The sequence below is a fragment of the Tachyglossus aculeatus genome, unplaced genomic scaffold (genome assembly GCF_015852505.1).
Source record: "Tachyglossus aculeatus isolate mTacAcu1 unplaced genomic scaffold, mTacAcu1.pri scaffold_151_arrow_ctg1, whole genome shotgun sequence".
Classification (NCBI taxonomy): domain Eukaryota; kingdom Metazoa; phylum Chordata; class Mammalia; order Monotremata; family Tachyglossidae; genus Tachyglossus; species Tachyglossus aculeatus.
The window spans coordinates 422,404-446,216 of NW_024044874.1; the positions used below are offsets into that span (position 1 = coordinate 422,404).

Sequence of the window (23,813 nt, forward strand, 5' to 3'; positions counted from 1 at the left end):
GTCACGATGAGCACGTTGCCAGTCATAGTAACACTGTAGACAACTAAAAACACGATAAGTATTATTTTCTGCATCCCTGGATTCTGTGTAAGTCCCAAAAGAATGAATTCTGTCACATTGTTTTTATTCCCCATTCAGTCTAGGGGGACGGTAAGCACACAGATAGTCACTATTCCTGCCAAGAAAACACAAAGGTAATGAACATCCTCACTACTGACATCTCGAATTTATATGAGCTACTTGTCCATGAAGCATCAAATCAGTCTGTCCTGCTGTATTCTAGCTCAAATTCTCCATTGATGGCTAATCGAGGGAGCCAAACTTGCCTCTGACTCCCGGTGTGCACTACTTTCATCAAAATGCAATAATGATAATTGTTAAATATGTGTCAAGAACTTTTCTAAACCCTGGGGAAAATACAAGATAATGAGGTCAGTCTTATGCTGTCGAGTCATCTACGACCCATAACGATGCCATGGACACATCTCTTCCAGAAACCCCACCTCCATCTGCAATCATTCTGGTAGGGTACCCATAGAATTTTCTTGGTAAATTATGGAAGTGGTTTACCATTGCGTCCTCCCACTCAGAAAACTTGTGTCTCCACCCTTGACTCTCTTCCATGCCACTGCTGCCTAGCAAAGATGAGTTTTAACTTGTAGCAGATTGCCTTCTACTTGCTAACCACTGGCCAAGCTAGGAATACAATAGGTATGCCTCTGCTTGACTCTCCCTCCCATAGTCAAGACAGGCAGAGTACTGGAAACTCTCCAGGTACGACCCTGAGGGGGCAATCATGTCACAAAAAGTCCTTTATCCCACACAGTATTCACAATCTAAGTCAGAGAGAGAACAGGTATTTAATCTTCATTTTACAAATGAGTTAACTGAAGCACAGAAAAATTAAGTGAGTTGCCTAAGGTCACACAGAAGGCAGGGGCAGAGCTGGAATTAGAATGTAGGTCCTCTGACTCCCAGGCCGGTGCTCTTCCAGCACTTAGAACCATGTCTGCCACATAGCAAGTGCTTAACAAATACAGTAATTTTTATTATCATTATTTCCACTAGGCCACACTACTCCTCAGTGTATGCTAATCTTGCTTGATGAGCCCCATATGGGACAAGAACTGTGTCCAACACTATTATCTTGTATCTACCCCAGCTCTTAGAACAGTGCTTGGCACATAGTAGGCACTTTACGATACCACTATTATTATTATTTATTAATATTATTATTATCCATGCACCAAAGGCATGAAACAAGACTGCAGTTTGATCAAAGCTCAATCAAAATCTTTTCAACTGAAGGTAAGGTACTCGTGGTCTAAGAACAAGTCTACCAAATCTGTTACTGAGAAGCAGCGTGCCACAGTGGAAAGTGCACGGGTTTAATCCCAGCTCTGCCACTTGTCTGCTGCGTGACTTTGGGCAAGTCACTTAAATTCCCTGTGCCTCAGTTCCCTCATCTGTAAAATGCAGGTTAAGACTGTGAGCCCCATGTGGGACAACCTGATTACCTTGTATATCCCCCAGCACTTAGAACAGTGCCTGAGACTGTTAATTAATTAAGTGCTTAATTACCATAAAGAAGCAGTAGCAGGGCCTAGTGGAAAGAGCCCAGGCCTGGGAGTCAGAGGACCTGGGTTCTAATCCTGGCTCCACCGCTTGTGTGCTGTGGGATCTTGGGCAAGTCACTTCCCTGGGCCTCAGTACCCTCATCTACAAAATGGGGATTCATTACCTGTTCTCCCTCCTACTTTGACTGTGAGCCCTATATGGGACCTGATTATCTTGTATCTACCCCAGTGCTTGGCATATAATAAGTGCATAATAAATGCAATTATCAGCATTACTATTATTACAGTATTGAGAAGCAGCGTGACTCAATGGAAAAAGCCCGGGCTTTGGAGTCAGAGGTCATGGGTTCAAATCCCAGCTCCGGCAATTGTCAGCTGTGTGACTTTGGGCAAGTCACTTAACTTCTCTGGGCCTCAGTTACCTCATCTGTAAAATAAGGATTAAGATTGTGAGCCCCCTGTGGGACAACCTGATCACCTTGTAACCTCCCCAGCGCTTAGAACAGTGCTTTGCACATAGTAAGCACTTAATAAATGCCATTCTTATTATTATTATTATTATTATTATCGTTATTACAAAAAGACACCTCCACTTTTGCCTGTGAAAGCCGGCAAGACATGCCACCATGAGAGGCTGCAACCCAGAGCCAATTCAACAGAGAAGGAAGGTCAGAGACCAACAGCTCACTAGAGCCCTCCTGCAGGAAGTGAACAATTGACTGGAGTCTGGAAGGTTGTGACATTCTTTCAGGTACCTCACACACAGAGGGTGCTTGAGCTGAATCATCAGCTTCCTTCAAAATTATTTCTACAGTCTCTGCCACCCAAAAACAAAAAAACTGTGGAAGAGAGTCCTTTCAGTTCTAAATAATTAAACCCACTTCATGATCTATACATATCTAATTATAGCCCTGGGTTAACTTGAAAAGATTACTTTTATCAAGTAACTTTATTACTTTAACCCTGTGTAAATGCAGTCCCCATGAAAGCGCAGGTTTATTTTGTAATGATTTGTTAATGGGGCTTTATTTAGGAACCAAAGAAGAAATTTTCCACTGTGACATACTTAAATTAAACATTAGAAAAAACTATTTAGATCCTGCTGTTGAAGGAAAAATAATGCAAGTCTTACTGTGACTTTTGAGATTCTGCCAGGCCTTGGACATTGAAATATGAATGGGATTAAAAGATATTAGGTCAGACTGAAGACAATTAAAACTGCATTTTTATTACATGCATTTATCTTACTGAAAAGTAAACAGCCCACTAGGGAAAAAGAAAAACCAATGGGAAAGAACTGATGTGTTTTCACCCTTGAGCCTCAAGTACTTGCTCAGTCTGCTTTAAAGAATCTGTAGTTGGTACTACAGTTTCCCTGTCATTAATATGTACACAAAAGGGGAGATATTCAAGAAGGATAAAACACAAGTAGGTGTCATTATCTTCTAAGGTTGCTACTTTTTCTAATGTTCTACAAGCTCTACAACTTCAAAACCCTGGAGAACAGTCTTTTTCTTAATGGTATTTGTTAATGCTATGTTCCAGGCAGTGTATTAAGCACTGGGATCGATATTTTAAGCTCATTATGGAAAGGTAATGTGTTTGTTTCTTGTTGTATTATATTCTCCCAAGCACTTAGGTCAGTGCTTTGTACACAGTAAGTCTCAATAAATACGACTGAATGAATGAATACAAGCTGATCAAGATGAACAAGTCCAACCCACGTGGGGCTCACAGTCTTCATCCCTATTTTACAGGTGACGTGACTCAGGCACAGAGAAGTTAAGCGACTTCCTCAAGGTCACAGAGCAGACAAGTGTCAAAGCCGAGATTAGAACCCATGTCCTTCTGACTCCCGGGCCCATGCCATTTCTGTGAAGCCACACTGCTTCTCTGTATATTTAATCAAGATAATAAGTGTGGTATTTAAGTGTAAACTAAATGCCAAGCACTGTGCTAAGTGCTGGAGTAGAGGCAAGATAAGATAAGATGCAAGATACTATCCATACCATCTACAAGCTTCCATCTCACCCTGCTTTCCACTAACCTGATGGGAAAAGAGAAAATCACCAGTGGCATGAGGCCACCATAAAACCTCAGGAAGACTGGAGGGATGGCAGAGTGGTTGCTGTGGCTATAGGTGTGTCTTGCACTTTGAGCGATTAGAAGCCTGAAATTCTTCTCCTCTAGCCATATCTATTTACTGATTTTTGGTTTGATTTTATGTATTTGTCTTTATCTTTAATGTTGTGTTAGTTTTTCATTGTTTCAACACTCCTTACATGTCTATGTACTTTCAGACTGTGATTCCCTTGTGGGTCGGGGACCATATCTAATTCTCACCCGTGAATTATTTCCCAGAGCTTAGTACAGTACTCTGCACATAGTAAGTGCTTAATAAATGAAAGCCCTTTGGCTACTAGATACAGATAGAGTCCCTGCCCAAGTTGGATCTCACAGTCTAAATAGAGGGGGGGAGAACAGGTATTTTATCCCCATTTTACAGAAGAGGAAACAGGCACAAAAAAGTTGTTACTCACCCAAAGTGACACAACATCCATATGGCAAAGCCAGGAGTAGAACCCAGGTCTGCTGACAGTCCTATACTCTTTTCACTAGGGCACATTGCTTCTGCTCCAGTAAAACAGCTAGCCACCAAAGCAATGAAGTCACCAATGTACACCTGAGCTACTCTGCATTATCCACTGAATACTCTCGGGTGAAGCAGGTTTCCATAACTCATTAAAACTTTCCCACTTGGTACTGGGCACTTGACCGGAGTTCAGTTCATTCCCATTTTTGGGTCCCAGAGAAACCCAGCACTCAGAACAGTGCCTTGCACATAGTAAGCACTTAACAAATACCATCATTATTATTACCAGTCTGATCCCCAACTAGCAGGTACGGAAATATCCTGAACTCAGCTTCACAAACCTACTAGACTGAGCCCATTGTGGGCAGGGATTGTCTCTATTTGTTGCTGAATTATACTTCTCAAGCACTCAGTACAGTGCTCTACACGCAATAAGCACTCAATAAATAAGATTGAATGAATACTAGACACAAATTCAGTGCTGATCCTGTCAATTGGAGACAACCATCTTTCCCAACAAAGCAGATGGGCAAACAGGTCAAGTTAAAAGCCTCTCTGACCTCCTTGCCCTGTCAAGAAACAATATCTGCAGGCTCCAAGAAATAATTAAGAGCATATTCGTCCTCGGCTCATCTGACTCCATGCCAAGACACCAATGACAGCATCTGAGAATGGAATTTAATAAGTGCACAGCTAAGTGCACTTTTTGTTTGGGAAATTCTTTCTGAATGCTACAAGTATTAATTCTTCATAAAGGGGGAGTGGATGGCACACTTCATCACTGTAATTGATAAAAAAGGGTTTGGACTAGTAGGGATATGTACAGTGACACTGAAATCTGATATTTTCCAAATTAACTACCCGCCATCATTCATTCATTCATTCATTCAATGGTATTTATTGAGCGCTTACTGTGCGCAGAGCACTGTACTAAGCGCTTGGGAAGTACAAGTTGGCAACATATAGAGACGGTCCCTACCCGACAACAGGATCACAATCTAGAAGGAAGAGACAGACAAAACAAAACGTGAACAGGTGTCAAGTCATCAGAATAAATAGAAACAAAGCTAGATGTACATCATTAACAAAATAGATAGAATAGTAAATATGTACAAGTAAAACAAATAGAGTAATAAATCTGTACAAACATATATACAGGTGCTGTGGGGAGGGGAAGGAGGTAGGGCGGGGGGATGGGGAGGAGGAGAGGAAAAAGGGGGCTCAGTCTGGAAAGGCCTCCTGGTGGAGGTGAGCCCTCAGTAGGGCTTTGAAGAGAGGAAGAGAGCTAGCTTGGCAGATGTGCGGAGGGAGGGCATTCCAAGCCAGGGGGAGGACGTGGGCCGGGGGTCGACAGCAGGACAGGCGAGAACGAGGTACAGTGAGGAGTTTAGTGGCAGAGGAGTGGAGGGTGCAGTCTGGGCTGTAGAAGGATAGAAGGGAGGTGAGGTAGGAAGGGGCGAGGTGATGGAGAGCCTTGAAGCTGAGAGTAAGGAGTTTTTGCTTGATGTGTAGGTTGACAGACAGCCACTGGAGATTTTTGAGGAGGGGAGTAACATGCCCAGAGCATGTCTGCACAAAGATGATCCGGGTAGCAGCGTGAAATATAGACTGAAGTGTGGAGAGACAGCAGGATGGGAGATCAGAGAGGAGGCTGATGCAGTAATCCAGTCGGGATAAGATGAGAGATTGAACCAGCAAGGTAGCTATTTGGATGGAGAGGAGAAGGCGGATCTTGGTGATGTTGCAGATATAATACTTATACTTGCTGAAATAAGGACTCTGGTTATCTTTTAGCAGTGAGGAATTAGAATGAATAAGTTAGAGCTCTCAAAGAGACAAATGGTTCCACCATAATAATTGATTATAACTGTGGCATTTGTTAAACACTTAATCTGTGGCAAGCACTGAACTAAGCACTGGTGGAAATAGAAGATAATCAGGTCCCACATGAGGTTCATAGTCTAAATAGGAGGGAAAACAGATATTGAATCCTGATTTTGCATGCATTTGTGGGAATTGATGCACAGAGAAGTTAGGTGACCTGCCCAAGGTCACATAGAAGACAAATCAAGAAAGCACTAGTCAAGAACACACCTTAGGGTAGAATGGAACATGGAGCAAAATCACTTATGAAGTGATTTTCTATATGGATTCCTAATTGTTCTTGCCTGGAATTGGCCTGAGGCTTGGCAAAGCCTAGGAGAGAAAAAACATGAGCGATTGGTTCAGATAGAAGGTTGTGGTTGTTGAGAATGTATTTCTGGATCTGAGAGCTAGCATCAGGTTTGGGAGGAATGGGGCTGGGATTTTGAGAGTTGCAGGCACAGGTTGCTCGTTGAACTCGGATGAATTTGCTGCACTATTATTCAGGGGGAAAGAGATTAGATGACCATTCCTTGGAAAATGTTAATATTATTCTAAAAAGCTGTGAAGCCCTATATCCTTTTAAAAGGGAAAATTACATGCTTATGTGTATTTTGTATTTTGATCCCCCTTTCTGTAAAATTTGCAAGGTGAAAGAACACCCCTGTTTCTGGCACCCTTGTACTAAAATAATAGGATTTTTAGTGGTATCATTAAACATTGATCACAAGCAGGTTTCTATTTACTCAGGGGAGTGGTTTTCTGCCTGAGACCCCCCTTTTCATGTATTTTGCTTGTTTGTAATGTGACTAGGCCTCAACCCTTCTTTCTCTTCTTCTCCCTTCTGCGTCACTCTAACTTGCTCCCTTTATTCATTCCTCCTCCCAGTCCCACAACATTTTTGCCCGTATCTGTAATCTATTAATTTATATTTTTGTCTGCCTCCCCCTCTAGACTGTAGGCTTGTCGTGGGCAGGGAATGTGTCTGTTTATTGTTATTCTGTACTCTCCCAAACAGTACAGTGCTCTGCTCTCAATAAATATGATTGAATGAATGAAAGGGAAGACCCAACTTGAAATGATGATCTCTTTCTTGAATGACTCTTCTCACATGCTAACTCTACTTGCAGCAGATTTTTATGAGTCAATGTGGTTGATTCTCAGAAAGACCAGGAGAATGTTCCTCTTTCACACTGAAGCAACCAATATCAAAAGAAGCTATGAGATTCAGAGACACACTTGGATTAAGTGTTATTCCCAGGAGGCTGCAGGATGGGTTTGCTCATAACAGGAATTTTAACTTTCCCAAAGTTAACCCAATTGAAGATTTCTGTAGCGCTGTCCAGATAATTAAAATATTCATGGCAGGTTGCTGCCTTCTCATGTTTTGGTATCTGTCAGTTCTGGGGGAACAAACACTCCCCTCTGTAGTAGGTCGAGGACTTTCTTCACAATAGTGATTGATAGCATATGTTAAGCACTTACTATATGCTAAGGATTGGACTAAGTGCTGAGATAAATGCAAGATGATCAGGGGGCTCACATTCTAAGGGGGAGGAAGAGCAGGTATTGAATTCTCAGTTTACAGATTAGGAAAATGAGGTGCCGAGATGTGAAGTGACTTGCCCAAGGTCACACAACAGGCCGGTGACAAAAGAGTGATTAAAACCCACATCCTCTGACACCCAGGCCCATGCATGGCTTAGTGGATAGAGCACATGCCTGGGAGTCATGAAGGATTGGGGTTCTAGTCCTGGCTCTGCCACTTGTCTGCTGTGTGACCTTGGGTAAGTCGCTTGACTTTTTTGGGCCTCATCTCCCTCATTTGCAAAATGGAATTAAGATGGTGAGCTCCATATGGAGCTCCTAGACTGTGACTGTGACTGTGACAGCTTCTAGACTGTGAGCCCACTGTTGGGTAGGGACTGTCTCTATATGTTGCCAACTAGTACTTCCCAAGCGCTTAGTACAGTGCTCTGCACACAGTAAGTGCTCAATAAACACTATTGATTGATTGATTGATTGATATGGGACAGAGACTGTGTCTAACTTGATTAACCTATATCTACTCTAGCGCTTAGAACAGAGCCTGGCATATAGTAAGCACCTAACAAATACCATAAATAAAAAAGATTCTGTGAGGATCAAGCCAAGATATCCACAAATCAGTTGAACAATACAGATTGTAGCTGGGCTGAGTGAGTCCAGTCAGACATTAAACAGAAAGCCCAGATCTACAGAGGATTAGTGATATTCACATAAAATAATTTGGAATACATTTGTAGAGGAATCTTTTTCCTTCTGCAGGAGCCTCTAAGTGACATTTACATTTCATTCATTCATTCATTCAATCGTATTTATTGAGCGCTTATTGTGTGCAGAGCACTGTACTAAGCGCTTGGGAAGTACAAGTTGGCAATATATAACATACGTTATATATATTATATGTTATATATGACATATACCATTTACTCTTACAGTAAGGAAAAGTCATAGAATCGCAGTTGGAGAAGAGATTCAGGGATTATCTAGTTTAGCCCAAAGTGTATCTTAACCAGCCAACATAAACAACAGATTATCCTTCCTTAGCAACCTGTATTAGTATTCCACAACACCTGCTCTCAAACTTGACTCCAGTGAATATCTACTCTACTGAGAACCTCATCTGAAGATCATCTGTGCTGAAAAGCAGTATGGCTTAGTGGAACGAGCACGGGCTTGGGAGTCAGAGGTCTTGGGTTCTAACCCCGGCTCTGTCACTTGTTAGTTGTGTGACTCTGGGCAAGACACTTAACTTCTCTCTGTCTCAGTTACCTCATCTGTAAAATGGGGATTAAGACTGTGAGCCCCACGTGAGACAACCTGATTATCTTGTATCTTTCCCAACACTTAGAACAGTGCTTGGCACATTAGTATGTGCTTAACAAATACCATTATTATTATTATTATTATTACTATTATTATTATTATTATTAATCATGGCCCTAGGAGTCAGCAGGACCTGGATTCTAATCCTGACTCTGACATATGTATGCTATGTGACCTTGGACAAGTCACTTAACTTCTCTGGGCCTCAACTACCTCATCTATAAAATGGGTATTGAGTGTGAGGCCCCTAGGGGGGCAGGGACTGTTTCCAACCTGATTAATTTGTAACTAGCCCAGCACTTAGTACAGTGCTTGGCACATAGTAAGCACTTAACAAGTACAATAATTATGAATTATTATTATTATCTGAGATGGAGGGACTGGATGAGGGGTACCAATAATAATTGTGGTTTGGGGAGGATTGGCGCTTACTAGTTAAGCGCTTACTATGATTATTATCATTATTATTACTATTATTTCTACTGTGGGCAAGACCCAGCTTGCCAGAGAGCCCTAACTTCCAAGCATTCTTTCTTCTCTCTCCGTGAAGTCTACCTCTGCCTCCAGCCCAGTTGATGTCTCTTGTAGCTACTGGGTCTTTTTTTGTTAGTAACGAGGATCCATTTTCGGGGCATTGTACTCTCTCCAGTGCTTAGTACAGTTCTCTGCACAAAATAAGTGCTCAATAAATGCAGTTGAATGAATGAATGAAGGAGAGTTGCCATTTTTTCTTTTTGCTAGTCATTCTGTGTGAGCCACTAGTGGTTCTGGGAATGGAGGGGCACAGAAAGATTCCCTTTAATGGAGCTCTCAGGATGAGTTTCCAAATCAACACAGCCTGGTGCCAAAGCACAAATACTGTTCTTTGCTCATGTGAGAATTCTCAGGGGTCCTCCAGGGTTCTTGGCCTGATTTTTACCTCTATTTGTTTCCATTTTCAACGGTCCTTGCATGACTGCTTGGCAAATCCTAAATAACAAATCACCAACTGGATATGCTAGCTAGGTGTTGACAGGAGTGGTTTGATTCTCACCTTAACATAGCTACATTGGATGGGACATGTGAGGAGAATGAGTGACAGTGGGATGCCTGGACAGCTGCTATATGAAGAACTGAAATCTGGAAACAGAAAGCAAGGAGGGCAGGGGAAATGTTTTATAGACAGGGTAAAACAAATCTTCAGACAATGCTACATCCTGGCTGAAAACTGGGAGTCTATTGCTGAGGAGAGACCAGCATGGTGCACTGCCATCAAGGAGTGGCAGTCACTTTCCAAAGGCAAAACCTCTGTAAGAAAAAAGAGACAAGGAGGCAAAAGAAGCAGAGATGCCAGCATGGCCTAGTGGAAATATCCTGGGCCTGGGAGTCAGAGGACCTGGGTTCTAATCCTGGCTCTGCCACATACTTGTTGTGTAACCTTAGGCAAGTTACTTAACTTCTCTTTGCTTCATTTGCCTAACTTGTAAAATGGGGATTAAGACTGTGAGCTCTATTTAGAACAAGGACTATGTCCAACTTGATTGTCTTGTATCTATGTTGGGGCTTAGTGTAGTGCCTGGCACATAGTAAGTGATTTACAAACACCATAAAAAAGAGAATAAACAGTGCCAGGTATTGCAAAAATTAAATATGACGACACAACAAGGGACAAGCTTTTGGGATGCACAGTGTTGCTGGAACGTGGGTCCTACATTGTTCTTTTCAGCCACACACATATTTTGCCATCTGCGGGGTGTAGGCTATAAGCTCACTGTGGGCAGGGAATGTGTCTGTTGCAATGTTATATTGTACTCGCACAGGTGCTTAGTACAGTGCTTTGCACACAGTAAGTGTTCGATAAATACAACTGACTGACTGACAAATATGAAGGACAATTCTAAGTGTATATATAAATATTGATATGAGCCACCCTGGAAAAGAGGGACCCAGGGCCTTCTGGATAGAAGGTTTTCCACAAAAGGGCAGGTGGGCTTACAAGGGGTTACCAGTATTAAGGTCGCTTCTCATTATCAAGGTCACATCTTCTCCAAGGGGCCTTCCCGATTAAGCCCTCTTTTCCCTGGCTCACTCTCCCTTCTGTGTCATCTATGCACTTGAATCTATGACCTTCGACATTTGAAAGCACTTACATACATATTTTTAAATTGTATATTATCAATTATTTTTTCATATTAATGTCTGTCTCCCCCTCTAGACTATAAGCTTGTTTTGGGCAGGGAATGTGTGTGCTAATTCCATTGTATTGTTCTCTCCCAAGTGCTCAGTACGGCTCTCTGTACATAGTAAGGGCTTGGTAAATACTGATGATTGATTTATTGATTGATTGACTGATTGATTGAATGATGTGGATTATCTTTGTGCAGAAAAGCTCTGGGCATGTTACTTCCCTCCTCAAAAATCTCCAGTGGCTGCCTGTCAACCTACGAATCAAGCAAAAACTTCTCACTCTCGGCTTCAAGACTCTCCATCACCTGGCCCCCTCTTACCTCACCTCCCTTCTATCCTTCTACAGCCCAGCCCACACCCTCTGCTCCTCTGCTGCTAACCTCCTCACTGTACCTCATTCTCGCCTGTGACACCGTCGAACCCCAGACCACGTCCTTTCTCTGGCCTGGAATGCCCTCCCTCCACACATCCGCCAAGCTAGCTCTCTTCCTCCCTTCAAAGCCCTACTGAGAGCTCACCTCTTCCAGGATGCCTTCCCATATTGAGCCCCTTTCTTTCTCTCCTCCTCCCCATCCTCCCGCCCTACCTCCTTCCCCTCCCCACAGCACTTATATATATATATATATATATATATTTGTACAGATTTATTATTCTATATTACTTGTACATATTTACTATTCTATTTATTTTGTTAATGATGTGCATATAGGTTTAATTCTATTTGTTCTGACGATTTTGACACATGTCTACATGTTCTGTTTTGTTTTCTGTCTCCCCCTTCTAGACTGTGAGCCAGTTGTTGGGTAGGGACCGTCTCTATATGTTGCTGACTTGTACTTCCCAAGCACTTAGTACAGTGCTCTGTACACAGTAAGCGCTCAATAAATATGACTGAATAACAATAATAATAATAATACTAATAGTAATGGTATTTGTTAGAATGAATGAATGTGGGGAATTTCCCCCTGAGGGAGATAATAATAATGATGGCATTTGTTAAGCGCTTACTATGTGCCAAGCACTGTTCTAAACGCTGGGGTAGACACAAGGTAATCAGGTTGTCCCACGTGGGGCTCACAGTCTTAATCAATCAATCAATCAATCAATCAATCGTATTTATTGAGCGCTTACTATGTGCAGAGCACTGTACTAAGCGCTTGGGAAGTACAAATTGGCATCACATAGAGACAGTCCCTACCCAACAGTGGGCTCACAGTCTAAAAGGGGGAGACAGTCTAAAAGGGGGAGACAAGTCTAAAAGGGGGAGACAATCCCCATTTTAATCCCCATTTTACAGATGAAGTAGCTGAGGCACAGAGAAGTTAAGTGACTTGCCCAAAATCACACAGCTGACAAGAGGCAGAGCCGGGATTAGAACCCATGATCTCTGACTCCCATGCCCGTGTTCTTTCCACTAAACCACACTGAGATGCACAGACAAAGGGAGTTTCACTGACAATGGCAGCTAAGACCTTCTGACTCTCAGCCAGATCAATGGATCAATCAGTTGGTGAGTGTGTGTGGCCAGGTGAGTCTGGAGGTGACCAAAGGATGGTAAGATTCAATGAAACAACACCCCCTCTTGAACCGTAAATCCATCAGGCATGGCCAGGAGAAACAGATCAATCATCATCATCATCATCATCAATCGTATTTATTGAGCGCTTACTATGTGCAGAGCACTGTACTAAGCGCTTGGGAAGTACAAATTGGCAACATATAGAGACAGTCCCTACCCAACAGTGGGCTCACAGTCTAAAAGGGGGAGACAGAGAACAAAACCAAACATACTAACAAAATAAAATAAATAGAATAGATATGTACAAGTAAAATAAATAAATAAATAGAGTAATAAATATGTACAAACATATATACATATATACAGGTGTTGTGGGGAAGGGAAGGAGGTAAGATGGGGGGATGGAGAGGGGGACGAGGGGGAGAGGAAGGAAGGGGCTCAGTCTGGGAACGGCTCCTGGAGGAGGTGATCAATACATTAGTGTAAACTTTCTTAGCATACCAGTGAAGGTTCTCAAAGTGCCAGATGAAATGAACTGTGCAAATTAAAAAAAATTTCAACCCCTATTGGCCTCTGACCATATAAATTATGGGGATACGAAGATAGAAATTCCATGGGACAAAGAGGCTGAGAGTAGGTAAGAAATACAGGCCCAGACTGAAGGGAAGGTGTTTTCTGGAGCAGAGAGTGGGATTGGATGTAATGTTGTGAAGCAGCATGGTGTGGTGGATAGAGCCCGCTACTGGGAGTCAGATGGTCAAGGGGTCTAATCCTGGCTCTGCCGCTTATCTGCTGCGTGGCCTTGGGCAAGTCACTTCACTTCACTTCTCTGTGCTTCAGTTATCTCATCTGGAAAATGGGGATTGAAGACTGTGTGGGATAGGGACTGTGTCCAATCTGATTTGCTGTATCCAACCAGAATTTAGTACAGTACTTGGCACATAGTAAGCACTTAACAAATACCAAAATGATTATTATTATTGTTGATGTGGCTTATGGCAGGCGGGCTCAGATATCTGATGTGAAAAAAGTGGAAAAGCAGAGAGAATAGAGGCAGAGACACACTGAGCTATATGGAGGCTGCCAGGCAGAGACAGAGACAGAGAGACAAAGACAATAGAATAACACACAAACACACACACACACTCACGATCACACAAACATATGCTGCTTTAGGAGTTAGCATAGCCTAATGGAAAGAACACAGGTCTGGGAGTCAGAGGACCTGGGTTCCAATCTTGCCTCCTTCAGTTGCTTGCTGTGTGACCTTGGGCAAGTTTCTTAACTTTTCTCTGTCTTGGTTATCTCATCTATAAAATGAGAATTAAATCCTCCTCCCTACAACTTTGACTGTGAGCCCCATTTGGAAAAGGGAGTGTGTCCAACTTGATAAACTTTATACCCCAGATCATGCTTGACACATAATAGGCACATAAAAAATACCAATCCCCATTTTATGGATGAGGTAACTGAGGCACAGAGAAGTTAAGTGACTTGCCCAAGGTCATACAGAAGACAAGTGGCAGAGCCAGGATTGGAACCCATGACCTCTGACTCTCAAGCCCTAGCTCTTTCCACTGTGCCACACTACTTTCAAGAGGCACAGTGAGTAGATTGGTTTGGGTGGAATGAAGAGTCCGAGGGAGGTTTATAGTAGGAGAAGTGAGTTAATAAATTGGAAGGAGGGAGTTGACAATGCATTGAGTACTTAACCCCAAGTAAGATGGATGTGGGGTCTAATTATGGCTCTGTCACTTGTCTGCTGTATGGGCAAGTCACTTAACTTCTCTGTCCCTCAGTTACATCATCTATTAAATGGGGATGAAAGCTGTGAGCCCCTTATGGGACAGGGACTGTGTCTTACCTGAGTGGCTTGTAGCTTATATCCATCTAGTTGCTTAATACAGTGCCTGACACATAGTAAATTCCTGTCAAATATCATGAAAAAAATTAAGTATTTTTTCCCCTTTTTACAGATGAGGAAACTGAGGTGAAGTGGAATTAAGTGAATTGATCAAGGTGACAAAGCAGGGTGTTGGAAAGAGAATCAGAAGGGAGTGCGGGAAATTGGTGGAGGGAAATTGGAGATCATATCAGGAGATGCTGTATTGGAAAAAGACCCCATACTTGTTATCTAACTTTGATCAGGGACCAATCGCTAAATTCAATAAACAAGCCTGTTAATAAGAGTAATTGATAATTATGTTATTTATTAATCACTTACTATGTGCCAGGCACTGTACTAAGTGCTGGAGTGGATACAAGAAAATTGGATTGGACACAGTCCCTGTCCCATATGAGGCTCACAGTCTCAAATCACCATTTTACAGATGAGGTAACTGAGGCACAAAAAAGCAAAGTGACCTGCCCAAAGTCACATAGCATTCAGGTGGCAGAGCCGGAATTAGAGCCCATGAACTTTCAATTCCCATGCCCGTGCTCTATCCACTAGGCCACACTGCTTTTGTTGTGGCAGATGCACCTGTCAAACTCAAATACAAATTGAATCCAATATCACATTCTCAGAAGCAATACACAGTTCACCTTGACTGAGACCCTGACATCTATCATGGAAAATCAATAAGGTACCTGCAGTTCTCATTTCTGTAACAAAAAAAGCACATTTTTAAGAATCTGGAAATCCATTTTTAACATCTCCAGCCAAAGGAAACTAGATGGTGTGACTTTGGCAAAGGGAGCATTGGGTTGTTATCCCTGTGACCAACTGCTCAGTTACTCCTCTCACTGGTCGTTAGTGTCACCCACCCACTTCCCAAATGAAAAAAAACAGAAAACACACACACACACACACACACACACACACACACACACACACACACACACGCAAGCCATGTCAATCAGAGACTGGATGGCCATCTCACTTGAGGAAAAAAAATACCTCCCTGAAGGTCAATTTTACTCGTCATAAATTTCTGAGGTCACTGCAAGCATGAGCAAGGGGCAGCTGGTAGGTTCTCACTGAGGGAAGGGCTTTGAGATCTTTCCAGGCACACTGTCAACAGTGTTGCCCTTGTTTTCTGAGTATGGTGACAGCTGTTACTTCATGGGTTGCAAAGACAAATAATGAGATAATTTCACTAGGCTTTAACAAGTTTTTTTTGCTTTCTAATCAGTAAAATTGCCATGAAGGAGAACACTAAGATTTGAATTAAGATAAATGGCATGGACTGTGGAAATTCCACTAGCCTTTGTCAGGTGGTGTAAAGCCTGCCATATACACAGTATTTGTTAAGTCCTCTTTATATGCCAGACAGTATACTAAGCACTGGGGTAGATACAAGATAATCATGTTGGACACAGTCCCTGTCCCACATAGGGCTCAGCATCTTAATCCCCAGAGCAGTGCGATCTAGAGGATAGAGGTCTGGGAGTCAGAAGGACCTGGGTTCTCATCCAAGGCCTGCCACTTGTCTGCTGATAACCTTAAGTCACTTTACTTCTCTGTTCCTCAGTTACCTTGTCTGAAAACTGGGGATTAAGACTGTGAGTCCCGTGTGGGACATGGACTGTGTCTAACCTGATCAGCTTGTATCTACCCCAGCACTTAATACAGTGTCTGGCACATAGTGAAAAACGTTATAGATGAGGTGACAGAATCACAGAGAAGTTAAATGACTTGCCGAAGGTCACACAAAAGGACAAGTGGAGGAGCTTGATCTTTCAGCTTAGTACCTAATGTTCTGCCACAGATGTTTATTCATTCATTCAATCATATTTATTGAGTGCTTACTATGTGCAGAGCATTGTACTAAGCTCTTGGAAAGTACAATTCGGCAACAGATAGAGACAATCCCTACCCAACAATGGGCTAACAGTCTAGAAGGGGGATACAGACAGCAAAACCAAACAAGTAGATAGACATGAATAGCATCAAAATAGATGAATAGAAGTGTAGAATTATAGATATTGCTCTTCCTCTGTTCTAGGGTTTCATTTTTCTTCTTATGCCATGCCACCTTTCTTGCTTGACCACCTAACAATAATAATAACTGTGGTATTGTTGTTGTCTTATGCTGTCTAGTCATGTCTGAACCATAGCAGTGCCATGAACACATCTCTCCCAGAATGCTCCTCTTCCATATGCAATCATTCTGCTGGTGTTTCCATAGAGTTTTCTTGGTAAAAATACCAAAGTAGTTTACCATTGCCTCCTTCTGCACAGTAAACGAGTTTCTGTCCTTGACTGTCTCCCATGCTGCTGCTGCCCAGCACAGGTGATTTTTAACTTGTAGAAGATTGCTTTCCACTCACTACCCACTGCCCTAGCTAGGAATGAAATGGGTATACCTCTGCTTGACTCTCCTTCCCATAGTCAATGCTAGTAGTGTACTCAAAACTCTCCACGAGTGACTCTGAAAGGGTAACGTGGCATTGGTTGAGCTCATACTATATGCCAAGCACTGTTGTAAGCAATCATTATAATCAGGTTGAATATCTCCAGTGGCTACCAATCAACCTATGCCTCAAGCAGAAACTCCTCACCCTAGTCTTCAAGGCTCTCCATCACCTCGCCCCCTCCTACCTCACCTCCCTTCTCTCCTTCTACAGCCCACCCCGCACCCTCCACTCCTCTGCAGCTAATCTCCTCACCATGCCTCGTTCTTGCCTGTCCCGCCGATCCCCAGCCCACGTCATCCCCCTGGCCTGAAATGCCCTCCCTCCCCACATTCGCCTAGCTAGCTCTCTTCCTCCCTTCAAGGCCCTATTGAGAGCTCACCTCCTCCAGAAGGCCTTCCCAAACTGAGCCCCCTCCTTCCTCTCCCCCTCCTCCCCCTCTCCATCCCCCGCCTTATCTCCTTCCCTTCCCCACAGCACCTGTATATATATGTATATATGTTTGTACGTATTTATTATTCTATTTATTGATTTATTTTACTTGTACATATTTATTCTATTTATTTTATTCTGTTAATATGTTTTGCTCTGTTCTCTGTCTCCCCCTTCTAGACTGTGAGCCCACTGTTGGGTAGGGACCGTCTCTATATGTTGCCAACTTGTACTTCCCAAGCGCTTAGTACAGTGCTCTGAACACAGAAAACACTCAATAAATACGATTGAATTTATACCGTCCCTGTCCCACATGGGACTCACAGTCAAAAATAGAAGAACAAGTATTTAAGCCCCATTTAACAGGTGAGTCTCCCATGTAGAGACTGTGAACTCGGGGTGGGACAGAAACTGTGTCCGACCCGATTGTGTCATATCAACCACAGGGCTTAGTACATTACCTGGACCATAGTAAGCACTTAACAGATTCCATAATTATTATGAGAAAACTGAAACCCAGGGAAATTAAGTGGCTTGTACAAGGTCACTGCGCAGGTGACTCAAAAACCCATATTCTTTGCAATGATTAATGCTGCCTCTTTTTCAACACAGTTCAGACACCAGGAATACCAACTTGGGGTAAAAGAGCAGTGGCACTAGCCCTAAAGATAGTGAACTAAGAGGAAGCAGACCATTTTGGGGGATGGTGGAAGATCAAGACTCAGGAATGGTGATCCAAAATGAGGCATCACCCAGAAATAGCAATGTCTCTCTTCATTTGCTTCACCCTAACTCACACCCAGCACTCCTCCCAAGTTCACCATCTAATTGCACCTCCCTCTTAACTCTTTTACCTCCAACTCTCTCACCTCTTTCGACTCCAACACCTTGTTCATCACTGTTCCCCTTGCCTGGAACTTCCTACCATTTCAAATCTACCAGGTCACACCTCTCGCTCTCTTCAAAATACTCCTTTTCCAATAACCCTTCCTCAGTTTATTCCCAACATGCAGTAATAATTAATAATAATTATAAATATTATCATCATTATCATACCCGATAATTATCATATTATCATATTATATAATCAATATGGTACTTGTTAAGTGCTTACTATGTGCCAAGCACTGTTCTAAGCACTTGTGGATAGAGCAGAGGCCTGGGAGTCAGAAGGACCTGGATTCTCATCCCAGGTCTGTTACTTGTCAGCTAGTGACCTTGAGCAAGTCACTTCACTTCTCTGTTCCTCAGTTACCTCACCTGTAAACTGGGAATTAAGACTGTGAGTCCCATATGGGACAGAGACTGTGTCTAAACTGATCATCTTGTATCTACCCCAGGACTTAATACAGTATCTGGTACATAGTAAGAACTTCACAAATACTTTGAAAAATACATTATAGATGAGGTGACAGAGTCACAGAGAAGTTAAACAGGTTGGACACAGTCCCTGTTCCACATGGAACTCACAGTCTTAATCCCCATATTGCAGATGAGGTAACTAAAGCCTAGAGAAGTTAAGTGATGGGCCCAAGGTCACAAAGTAGGCATTTGCAGAGCTAAGATTAGAACCCAAGTTAACCCAGTCCAACAGTCACCAATATCACTTTTGCTCATCCTCACCAAGTATATCCATATAGCTGTAGATTCAATTGCGTATTCAATTTCTTCAGCCACTTGATCCTGACATATTTCAACTACTACCAACAGTAATAATTGTGGTGTTCATTAAACACTTACTATATGCCAAGCACTGTTCTAAGAGCTGGGGTAAATGCAAGATAATCAGGCGAGACACAGTCCCTGCCGCACAATGTCCTCACAGGCAACATTGGAGGGGGAACAGGAATTGAATCCCCATTTTACAGATGAATAAATTGAGGCACAGCATAATTATGTGACTTGCCCAGGGTCACAGAGCAGACAAATGGCAGATCCAGGATTAGAACCTAGATCCTCTTACTTTCAGGCCTGTACTCTTTCCTCTAGGTCACACTGCTTCTCTAATTTTATATCCTTATTCTTCCTCCTACTCATCATTTGCACATGGTGAAGGCAGAGAATGTTGTAGAAGCAGCGTTGCCTAGCAGATGGGCCTGGGAGTCAGAAAGACCTGGGTTCTAATCTCAGCCCCCTGGGTTCTAATCCTGGCCCCACCACTTGTCTGCTCCATGACCTTGGGCAAGTTACTTAACTTCCCTGTGCCTTAGTTAGTTGATGATGATAGTATTTGTTAAGCACTTACTATGTGCCAAGCACCATTCTAAGCGTTGGGGTAGATGCAAGGTAATCAGGTTGTCCCATGCGGGGTTTACAGTCTTAATCCCTATTTTACAGATGAGGTAACTGAGGCCCAGAGAAGTGAAGTGACTTGCCCAAAGTCACAGAGCAGACAAGTGACAGAGCCAGGATTAGAATCCATGACCTCTGACTCCCAAGCCCGTGCTCTTTTCACTAAGCCACGCTTCAGGTCATCTGGTCATCTGTCTGAAGGTCACTGGGGGGAAGTCCCCGTGGCTGGAGTTTCCTGTTAGGGCAATGTGCGGAGGCAGGAAGGGCTGGCCGTGCGGGCTGTTTCGGGGCTCGCCCCCACCTCTTCCATTGTGCCGGCCCGGGCCGCGCCGCGCCCGGCCGGCCACAAGGCCTGACGCCGCCGCCTCTTACTGCCCTCTGACGGGCCACGGCCGCAACTGCAGCCCGGCTCGGCCCAACGCCGCCGTCGCCGCCAAGGCCGCAGCGTCTTACTGCCCTCTGATGGGCTACGGTCGCAACCGCAGCCCGGCTCCGCTCAACGCCACCTTGGGCCCTGCGCGGCAACTCGTCACCCCGTGGGCCTCTCTGGGCGGGAATGGCCTGTGCGGTCACGCTACTAGGCGGCCAGGTCCCCCGCTCTATGGCGCTTAAATAAAAATAATAATGATATTTGTGAAGCGCTTGTTAAGTGCCAAACACTGTTCTAAGCGCTAGGGTGCATATAAGGTAATCAGGTTGTCCCACGTGGGGCTCAGAGACTTAATCCCCATTTTACAGATGAGGTCACTAAGGCACAGATAAGTGAAGTGACTTGCCAATGTCGCACAGCTGACAAGTGGCGGAGCCCGGATGGCAGCCGGCCAGGATTGTGTAACCTTGAGCCTCGGCAGAAGGGACAGAGAATGTTTCCCCATTCTCTTGTCACTGTTCTAAGCACTGGGGCAGATAAAGGGAAATCAGTTTGTCCCACGTGGGGCTCACACTTTTAATCTCCATTTTAAAGATGAGGTAACTGATGCACAGAGAAGTCAAGTGACTTGCCCAAGGTCACAGAGCAGACAAGTGGCAGAGGCAGGATTAGAACCCACATCCTCTGACTCCCAAGCCCACGCTCTATTTGCTAAACCATGCTGCTTCTCTTAGTACAGTGCTCTGCACACAGTAAGTGCTCAATAAATAACATTGAATTAATTAATTAATTAATTAATGGAAGAGCACTTTGAACTCCAAGGAGAGAAGATTCCCCCCTCCTTCCCCAAGAAATCTAAGGATTTTGTTCTGACAGGAGTCACTGCTACTTGCAGCCTCTCAGGCTCTGCCACTTGCCCACTGTGTGACACTGGGCAAGTTGCTTAACTTCTCTGTGCCTCAGTTTGCTCATTTGTAAAAATAGGGATCAGATACCAGTTCTCTCTTTCCCTTAATCTGTGAGCTCCATGTGAGGCAAGGACTGGATCTGATCTGCTTATTTTTAAACCAGTGCACTGTACAGTGCTTGACACATGGTAAGTACTTAGCAAATACCAATAATATTTCTTGAGCCTTTACCGTTTGCAGAGCAGTGTATTAAACACTTGAAGAGTGCAATGTATTAATTTGGTAGACGTGTTCCCTGCCCCCAAATTGACAGTCTAGAGATTATTACTATTTTCTAAACCACCCCAGGGAGGCAGACCTCCTCTATCAGTCGACCTAGCGTACTGTCCACTTCCGTACTCTTTTGCCTCCTCTGAAGAGAAGATCCCAATGTTAAGCAGATGACTGGAAATCTTGTTACCTGGGTTACTATTCCTCTCCGGCCTCTTGGGGCAAATGGCTAATACAGGTAGTGGCTAAGGGCTATTGCCAAAATTGCTTGGAGCCTTTATATTGTTAAAGTCTAGGCCTGCTGGGAATGTTCTAGTTTGCAGAAGTTGAAGAGGGAGTAGGGCAATTTGTGTGGATGTGGCACTGAAATGATAATAATAATTGTGGCATTTGTTAAGCGCTTACTATGTGCCAGGCCCTGTAAGAAGGGCTGGAGTAGATGCAAACTAATCAGGCTGGACACAGTCCTTGTCCCACATGGGGCTTCAGTCTTAATCCCCATTTTACAGATGAGGTAACTAAGGCACAGAGAAATTTAGTGGCTTGTCCAAGGTCACACAGCAGACAAGTGGCAGATCTGGGATTAGAACCCATGTCCTTCAACTACCAGGCCCATGTGTTATCCTAGGCCATTCTGCTTTCCCTTGACCTGCCACAATTTAAGAACTGAGTTCATCCTCCACCTTCCACTATTTCATCTTCAGATTTCTGATCAAGGGGAGCTAGAACATTTTAGCAGACCAATGGTAGCAGCAGAACAGTGTTTCTGTAGGACCTTTGATAGACAGGTGTTATTGGAGTGAAGCTGTCAATCGTGGTGATTAGAATGAACACAACACTCCAAGGCACCTGAAGGCATCCAACTGCTAGCTTGAGTAGCCTGAGGATTTCGGCAGGATCAAAGTCTATACCTTCATCCTCTCTTCCTCAATGCAGAAAAATGGGGGTTAAGTCCGTGAACCTCATGTGGGACATGGACTGTGTCCAACCTGATTACTCTTTTTCAGCCCCAGAGCTTAATACAGTGCCTAGCACCTAGTAAGCACTTAACAAAATCCATAAAAATTAAAAATGCATGTTTTGAACTCTCCTACCTCCTCAGTAGAGTCCTTTGCACTCAGCAGGTGCTCAATAAATACCATCAGTTGATTAATAATGACTACTCCAAATCATCAAACCAGTTCTATTCCATTTCACCATTTCCCGGGCAAGTCCTTAGTCTTCCCAAGCTTCCATTTCCCCATAGAAAGTTTGCAAATAATAAAGCCTCTTCCTTAGTCTCCTCCCAGGGGCATTCTGAGGATGAATGAAATCAATGGAGGAAACCAGCTCTCAAATATTTATAGCGCATTAACTTTTCCCAAGGTGTTTGCCATCACTTCAAGTAATGACTCTTATCAAGTCTCCTGGAAAACGTAATCTAATGTGAAGTGATAGAAACTCCCGGCTAAACCAGGAAAATCAGGCTTCTGTCTGGACTCAGACACTGATTTACAACAGAAGAGAAAGAGACAATCCCTTTATCTTGCATAGTTTGTAATCTATTTGGGGAGAGAGGAGACTATAAATTGCCAAACATACAGTAAATAGTTTATTGGATAATATCCAGTCACTGATGTAACCTGGGCCTTAGTTTTCTCATTTGTATAACGGAGATAATTTTCCTTGCTCTAACCCACTTCACCAGAAGGCAAAGAGAACAAATGAGAATAGAGCTTGGTGACAGACAGGTACTTCTGGAAACTCAAATAATTTTTTCCTTGATCATTCCCATTTTATAGGTGAAAAAAACTGAGATAAAGAAGTGTTCAGTGGTTCACAGAGCAAGCCAGTGGCACAAGTAATAGAATTCCTCCTTTCAGTATGTTTTTGGGTACAAGAAAAAAATGTCCAGATCCTGAGGGAGTCTATATCTGTCTATATTGGCACATAAATAAGAAAGGAATATCCATAGGTACTAGTCTTCAAGGCTACCATGCTTTACTGAGATTTCTGTTGAATCTGGAGTCTGAGCAATTAAGACGTTAAACTGACAGGCTTGGTAATATTAACAAGAGAAAGTACTTAACTTGACCTCTTTTTACCAGTGCTAAGAACAGGCCCTAAAGCCCAGTGGTTGTTATCGAGCTCCACTCTAAAAAGCTGCATCAGGCTTTATTAACATTGATTAGGTGCTCAGAGATAGGCAATTACACAACTTGAAAGCACTTTTTCTTCTACCTCTTGAATGAATTGCAAAGAACCCAATTAGACCGAGAAGACTGTAAATAAGGACACTTCAGGGGCAATAATTAATCATGATCCAATCTATCTTTCTAGTCACAGTTCAGATCTGTTTGCAATAGCCGTCGAGCTCTTACATTTAAGAAGGGACTATTTAGTAAGTAGAAAGCATTTTCTAGGATGGAATGCTGAGGTCTCCTTTAGCAGGAGTAAAACAGTCACTTACCAAATACCTGTGAGGTTTTCCCATTCACTATAAAGGAAATCATTCTTCTCAGGAATTGACAGATTAGATCAATTAGCCAAGGGCCTGGAGATGAGAAAGTATCAATCAATGACTTAATCAATCATATTTACTAAGTGCTTACTATATGTA

General features: G+C 43.1%; 1 pseudogene; it reads left to right on the forward strand.

The window, feature by feature from the left end:
- The window catches only part of LOC119923170, a 33,441-nt pseudogene extending 11,501 nt beyond the window's left edge, over window positions 1–21,940 (forward strand).
- Window positions 21,941–23,813: the final 1,873 nt, after the last annotated feature.